Source organism: Hyperoodon ampullatus (genome assembly GCF_949752795.1).
Source record: "Hyperoodon ampullatus genome assembly, chromosome: 1".
Classification (NCBI taxonomy): domain Eukaryota; kingdom Metazoa; phylum Chordata; class Mammalia; order Artiodactyla; family Ziphiidae; genus Hyperoodon; species Hyperoodon ampullatus.
The window spans coordinates 177,212,830-177,220,700 of NC_136914.1; the positions used below are offsets into that span (position 1 = coordinate 177,212,830).

The 7,871-nt window shown below is 42.8% G+C and overlaps 1 pseudogene across 1 annotated transcript; it reads left to right on the plus strand.

Annotated features, from left to right (window-relative positions):
- Nucleotides 1-5,197: 5,197 nt before the first annotated feature.
- Nucleotides 5,198-6,672, plus strand: LOC307058205 (recombining binding protein suppressor of hairless-like; annotated as a pseudogene). Its single transcript has one exon. The product of its transcript is annotated as a recombining binding protein suppressor of hairless-like (transcript).
- Nucleotides 6,673-7,871: the final 1,199 nt, after the last annotated feature.

Below are 7,871 nucleotides of genomic sequence, written 5' to 3' on the forward strand. Positions count from 1 at the left end.
TTTGTAAAATGGGGATAATATTAATGCCTGCCTAGTAGGGCTATCGTAAACGCAATATATTTCCAACACTTGGAACAGTACCTAGCACTATAAAATACTTGGCGCTGTAAAATATTAGCTGTTATTAGACACATCATCCTTCTTGACCACCATTCTAGTTAAGTTTATTAATACATCATGGACTAAAGTGATAAAAAGAGAACACTCATTCATCTTACCTAATTATTACATGTCCTTCTAGTAACAAATGATTCCAATTAGGTTTGATTAAATAAGTATACCAAAGAAGTAATTTTTGCTAAATTTTAATAATTATATATATCCTGCTCAATGTAATTCTATTTCATTGGGGGTAAAATTTAAAATATTAAAAGAGTCAAAATTACCTCAAAAGTAAGCATTTTGTCTTATGAGACACATGAAAGCATTTGCAATTTTGTCATCTCTTGTCTAATTGTTTCCACTCTGAAGACAAAGTGTACATTCAAGAGGCTTCTTGTTAAATGCGTGGCTAATTCTCAAATCAGTATTTTCGGCCTGGACTTTTTTTCTGGAATTCAAGAACATTGCTTCCTATTTAAAAAAAAAAATTAGCTGTTATTATTTTCCTAAAAACAAGACCTTTCGAGTAGAATTTTTCTAATACTTTATAATGAGATGGTGGCATCTCTGCAAGAGATGCTGCTTTTCCATTTGCAGTGGTAATACAGTGTTTATTTCGAAAATTCATTAAGTTTTTAAAAAAGAAGCCAAATTAAAGAAAAATATGAAATTAGACAAAAGTACTGAAAGACATGATAAAAGTTGTGAAGATGGTACACAATGATTGGTCTTTGGAAGACTCATTTCCAATAGCTTTTTATTTGTTTGTTTGTTTGTTTGTTTATTTATGGCTGTGTTGGGTCTTCGTTGCTGCGCGCGGGCTTTCTCTAGTTGCGGCGAGCAGGGGCTACTCTTCGTTGCGGTGCAAGGGCTTCTCACTGCGGTGGCTTCTCCTGCTGTGGAGCACGGGCTCTAGGCTCGAGGGCTTCAGTAGTTGTGGCTCGCGGGCCCTAGAGCGTAGGCTCAGTAGTTGTGGCGCACGGGCTTAGGTGCTCCACGGCATGTGGGACCTTCCCGGACCAGGGCTCGAACCCGTGTCCCCTGCATTGGCAGGCGGATTCTTAACCACTGTGCCACCAGGGAAGTCCCTCCGGTAGCTTTTGAACTCATGGTGGTACCCTAAGACTTTAACGAGCCTGACAACTATCCCTCCTGCCCCAGAAGCTCCCATGGAAGTAGCTTAATTTTTTATCTGAATTCATCAACATTTTCTCCAAAGGGGTTTTTTTTTTTTTGATTGAATACCTTCTTCAGTTAAAAACGAAACAAAAACTTGAGCATGCAACCCCCATATATGTTTGTTTAAAATTTATAAATTGTATTTATATATGAGACAGAATCGTGTAGTAGTTATAACTGTAAACTCTGTAGCCAGACTGTGGTGTTCAAATCCCAGCTCTGCCACTTCTCAGCTGTGTGACATTGGAGGAATCAGTTGACCTGTCTGTGCTTATAAAGTACAAATAATAATATCTATATATGTAAGCTCTTAGAACATTGCCTGGCATGGAAGAAGAACTCAGTTGCATTATCTAGTATTATGACAACTGTGCAATAGAAATCTTAAGATCAAGATAAAAATAAATAGGAATAGAAGGTCCAGTATGTCCCTTAACAGTCATGTAAACCATGGGGTGCATTCACCCCTGGTTTGGAGACTGCTGGCTTCAGCAATGGTAACAACATACCATGTCCCTAAGTATTCTGAACCTTGAGGTACCTTCTAAAGCTTGGAGGACTGTGGGTGGATTTCCCCACACCTGGATTATGGGCACTCTCATTTCTATGCAAACCTCCTGGTTTTGCTCTTGTAAACAGTAATCAGGTCAGGCTGACTGGGGCCAGGGAGTCCTTGGCTTCTTGGCTAGACCTGCCCAATCACTATTCCAGATGGAGCAGTGCCTGGGCTTTGCTTCTTGCTTTGCACGTGCTACCCTAGCCTTAGGCAACACCCACCCAAAGCCAGGAAGACAGTGGCCCATAGGGACAGCTGCATGTCAGTCTGTGCTGTGAAACCAGCCATCATTTCAATCAAATGTGATAACAGCTGATTAAAGCATTTCTACCTAAAGACTGGTTTGTAGCACGTTCACACGGACTGAGTCCCCTGCTGCCGGCAGCTGTTCTTGTTGACCCGGGGCCGACGGCAGGACTTGGGAAGCTCCCCTCAGATGCTCCAGCAACCAGGAAGCTGATGGCCCTGGAAATGCTGAGAGAGGCTGGCTTCACCAGGACTGGTTGAAGGACTGGCACCTTTGAATCTGTCCAGGGAAAGGGCTGGTCAGTTTTGTGTGAACAACTGGGAATAGTAAACCCAGTGGGAACTGGATTTAGTTACCAATAGCAGATCTCAGTGGATCTACAGAAATTGCCCCCAAATTCCAGCTGCTTTAGGTCAGATAATTTTTGAGTTGAAAAGGCCCTACAGACAGACCATCTAGTGAATCCCAAACCTGGCTGCTTACAGTGTCAGTGGGGACCTCCCAGTCAGACCTCCCTCTTACCCAAGCCAGAGGTAGCTTTACCCTGAATTTGCTGATTATAAAAACCATCTGTGAAGTTTGGGGCCCAGTAGGTCTGGGATGATGTTCAAGAATCTGTATTTTTAAAAAGTGCCTCCAGTGATGAGCTGGAATGGGTGGATGCTGGTCATCACTGAGGCTTGCTTGAGTGGCTTGAGCACTGGAGTTAGAGCTGAAAGACCAGAGGGCCAGCCCTGGTGGTGCCACCTTCCAACTGTGTGACATTGGGTGAGGGATGTATCCTCTGTGAGCCTCATTTTCTTCATCTGCAAAAAGGGCATAAGCACCAAAACCTCCATTGTTCTCACAATAAACTCCCTTGATCTTGTGCCTATGAACCCGTAAAATGCTACACAGACATAGGACTTAAAGACTCATGCCAATGGCTCATCCAGCCTAGGGTTGGTCACCTCCAGCAATAGGGAGCTCATTACTTCTAGAGACAACCCCTTTTTCTTTGGGAAGCTCCTGGAGACAAAAGGTCCTTCCTTACTTTGAGCAGAAATCTGTTCTTTAGTATTTATCTAAGGAAAATGAAAACACGAACTCGAAAAGATATAGGGATCCCCATGTTCTTTGCAGCGCGATTTACAGTAGCCAGAAGCAACCTAAGTGCCCAATGATGGATGAATGGATAAAGAAAACGTGGTATATATAATGTGGAATAGTTTTCTGCCATAAAGAAAAAAGGAAATCATCCCATTTGAAACAACATGGCTGGAACTTGAGGGCATTATGCTAAGTAAAATAAGTCAGGCACAGAAAGACAAATACTGTATGATCTTACTTATATGTGGAATCTAAGAAACAGAAAACCAAAACAAACAAGCAAGCAAACAAAAAAACAAGCTCATAGATACAGAGACTAGATTGGTGGTTCCAGAGGTGAGGGGTGAGGAGTAGGTGAAATGGGTGAAGGGGCTCAAAGGGTACAAACTTCCAGTTATAAAATAAATAAGTCAGGGGGATGTAATGTACAGCATGGTGACTATAGTTAATAACACTGTATTGCCTATTTGCAAGTTGCTAAGAGAGTAGATCTTAAAATTTCTCGTCCCCACAAAAAAAATTTTTTGTAACTGTGTGTGGTGATGGATGTTAACTAAACTTATTGTGGTGATAATTTGCATTACATACAAATATTGAATCATTAAGTCGTACACCTGAAACTAATATATTTATTTATTTATTTATTTATTTTTGGCTGCATTGGGTCTTTGTTGCTGCTCGCGGGCTTCTTCTGTTGTGGTGAGCAGGGGCTTCTCTTGTTGCGGAGCATGGGCTCTAGGCACGCGGGCTTCAGTAGTTGTGGCATGTGGGCTCAGTAGTTGTGGCTTGCAGGCTCTAGAGCGCAGGCTCAGGAGTTGTGGTGCATGGGCTCAGTTGCTCTGCGGCATGTGGGATCCTCCTGGACCAAGGTTCGAACCCATGTCCCCTGCATTGGCAGGAGGATTCTTAACAACTGCACCACCAGGGAAGCCCCTACTATAATGTTAATGTCAGTTATATCTCAATTAAAAAGAAAGAAATTTATCCCTTGTCACCAATAATCCTCCATCTTATCACTCAGTTTTTATGTTATTCACAGTACTTATGAGTATCTAAATTTGTCTTGTTTATTTACTTGCTTACTTACTTGTTATTCATCTCCTATTAGGATGCAATCTCCATCAGGGTAGGGACTGTGTTCACCACTTGTGTCCCTGGTACCCAGAACAGTACTTGATACACAAGAGAAGATCCATAAACTCTGGCAGGATCAGGAAAACAAAACAAAACAAAAAGTCCCAGAAATCTGTTCCCTGCAATTTTCTCCTGTTGGATTTAATTCTTCTTTTTGGGAGGTCACAGATTAAATTTAATCCCTAACCTGCAGATTAGCCCACTGAATAATTTAAGAAAATCATATCCTTTTCCACCCCCTCCATACCTCACAACTCGAGACTTCTCAACACACTGTCTACTGAGAAAGTCCCTTTATGAATAAGCAAGATCCCCCAAATCACTATAGACATGGCTACATTCCAGCAAAGCTGGAGAGATGGATTCCAGGGTAGGTAATTCAGGAAGAGCCATTTGCTTCTAGTTAATTAAATCACTTATTTACATTAATCACCAGCACTACAGGAACTACTTACTAAAATATTTACTGAGTCAAGGCATAACATTTATGGAGCCCTTTTTATGTGCAAGGCACTGTGCTAAGTGATTTGCTGGGCCTTAATTCTTTACAATAAACCCTGAGCGAAAACGCTAGTGTCATTCTCATTTTATAGATGAGGAAACTGAGGATCAGAGAGGTTAAGAGAGTGCCCAAGTTCATGCAGCCAGCAAGGGGTACATTTGGGCTCAGCTCTGGCTGACTCGAAAGTCCACATGGGTGGAAGATGGCACCTACTGTGACAGGTCATTGAAATTATGAAACTATCATTGAACTGGAAGCATTATAGTTCTTCAGAACCATTATGATCTCAAAAGGAAAGGAGAATGATACAGATACACTGGCTGAGGTGTTTTGAGGTGCATCGAAGTGTTCCAGCCTGTGGCTTACCTTAACATGTTCTTGAAGTACCATGGCATGGATTAAAAGAAAATTTGGTGAGCGGCTTCCACCTAAGTGATTTACTAGGGAAGCTATGTGAAATTATTTAAAAGGGCAAGGGTATCAAACTGTACTTATTCTTCATGCAAAAGTTGCACAGAAGTCATATGGAAATGAAAAAAGGTTTTTTTGCCCTCCTCCTCGTGTGTATCTTATGGGCAGTGGATGGAAGGAAAAAAAGGACAAATGGAACGCGATGGTTGTTCTGAACAAGAGTCTCAACCCTGTGCATTTATTAGAATAAGAAATAGTGGCCAAGAAATGCAGCAGCTAAACTGGGAAGGAAAGAACTTTTGCACGGCCAAAACATTGTATATATCTGCCTCAGACAAGAGAAAGCACTTCATGCTGTCTGTAAAGATGTTCTATGGCAGTAGTGATGACATTGGTGTGTTCCTCAGCAAGCAGATGAAAGTCACCTCCAAACCTTCCAAAAAGAAGCAGTCATTGAAAAATGCTGACTTATGCATTGCCTCAGGAACAAAGGTGGCTCTGTTTAATCGACTTCGATCCCAGACAGTTAGTACCAGATGCTTGCATGTAGAAGGAAGTAATTTCCATGCCAGTTCTCAGCAGTGGGCAGCATTTTACATTCATCTCTTGGATGATGATGAATCCAAAGGAGAAGAATTCTGTCCGCGATGGATACATCCATTATGGACAAACAGTCACACTTGTGTGTTCAGTTACTGGCATGGCACTCCCAAGATTGATAATTAGGAAAGTTGATAAGCAAACCACATTACTGGATGCAGATGATCCTGTGTCACAGTGCCATAAATGTGCATTTTACCTCAAGGATACAGAAAGAATGTACTTGTGCCTTTCTCAAGAAAGAATAATTCGGTTTCAGGCCACTCCATGCCCCAAAGAACCAAATAAGGAGATGATAAATGATGGTGCTTCCTGGACAATCATTAGTATGGATAAGGCAGAGTATACATTTTATGAGGGGATGGGCCCTGTCCTTGCCCCAGTCACACCGGTGCCTGTTGTAGAATGTCTTCAGTTGAATGGCAGTGAGGATGTAGCAATCTTGAACTTACAGGACAGAATTTCACTCCAAATTTACGAGTGTGGTTTGGGGATATAGAAGCTGAAACTATGTACAGATGTGGAGAAAGTATGCTCTGTGTTGTCCCAGACATTTCTGCATTCCAAGAAGGTTGGAGATGGGTCCGGCAGCCAGTCCAGGTTCCAGTAACTTTGGTCCGTAATGATGGAATCATTTATTCCACCAGCCTTACCTTTACCTACACACCAGAACCAGGGCCACGGCCACATTGCAGTGCAGCGGGAGCAATCCTTCGAGCCAACTCCAGCCAAGTGCCCCCTAATGAGTCAAACACAAACAGCAGGGGGAGTTACACAAATGTCAGCACAAATTCAACCAATGTCATGTCATCTACAGCAACAGTTGTGTCCCAACTACCGTCTTTTTGCTAGGACTTACACTGACTTGAGTGCGGCAAAATGTTGACCGAAAAAGAAAGAAAAAAATGAACAATCTTTTGTGGTTTCTTGGGAAAACTTTTCATACCCAGTGATACTATTCAAAAATCCCATTACCTGCAAGTGCTGATTTGAAGTGCAGAAGCCACAGTAAAACAAAAAAAAACCCCATCAAAATGTACAAACTTTTGGAAAAAAATAAAGTCCACATGCCCGTGTTCATGGCCTTGCCTCCTGAGCTGGTGCTTTACATAATGGAGGGAAAAAGAAGAAGTAGAGCTTGTTCTCTTATTTATTGGCTTATCTCTCTTTGCCTTTGGAATTTTTCCTATTCAGGCAAGAGCTAGGTGCTCTGGAGACACAGAGGACACCCAAAGTTTACCAAATCCTCATCAAACTCATTGGAAGAGCTTTGAACTTCCTTCAGGGAAAACGTTGCATCTTCTCTGTTTATATCCTGCTCCAGCCTTCCCTTAAAAGGTTGAGTTTCACAACTCTTGAGCTACTTGTAGGCTTGGAGTGAGACCGGTGTAGAATCCCTTCCTGTCCTCTCCTTGTTCTTCTCAACAGACTGGGGTCAACTCCCACTCATTTCCCTGCCGAGTGGCTCCTGGGTGGGCCTTACTGAGAAAGAGCCACCCTGGCTTTGGAGCAGCAGTTTCTGTCACCAGGGCCAGCGTGCTGCCCCGTGGAGGCTGCAGGCTGGGTGTCCTGGTGTGGCTTCTCAGGCAGATACTTCTTCTCCTCTCCAGGCCAGCCCACCCCGGGGAAAGCTTTCCTGAATTGAGTCGGAAGGCACATAAGGTTGTCGCCTACAAAAATCATGCCGACCCAACACATGTACACCCAGCTACCTGCCTCTAGGTGTAGGAGAGGGTTCATCTTTTAGCTGAAGTTGTAAAGGGCAGGTTCTTTTTAATTACATGTAAGATGAGGAAGTGATTTGTAGCTTGGAACTTAAGGTTGTGCACAGGGAAATCAGTAGTAAGGATTGCTCACCAATCAGGATGAGGATGTTAGACTGAGGACCTTTTCTTTCAGGGTGCAGCCCTTGTTGGAAAATTTATGTCAACTCCGTTCAGCATACTCTTCCGGGACCAGACAACGAACCAAACCAGGAACGCTGTTTGGTGCTAACTCACAGCAGCCACCAACTCCCCTGAGCTTCTCGTTGCCTGTCTATAAAGCTGGCT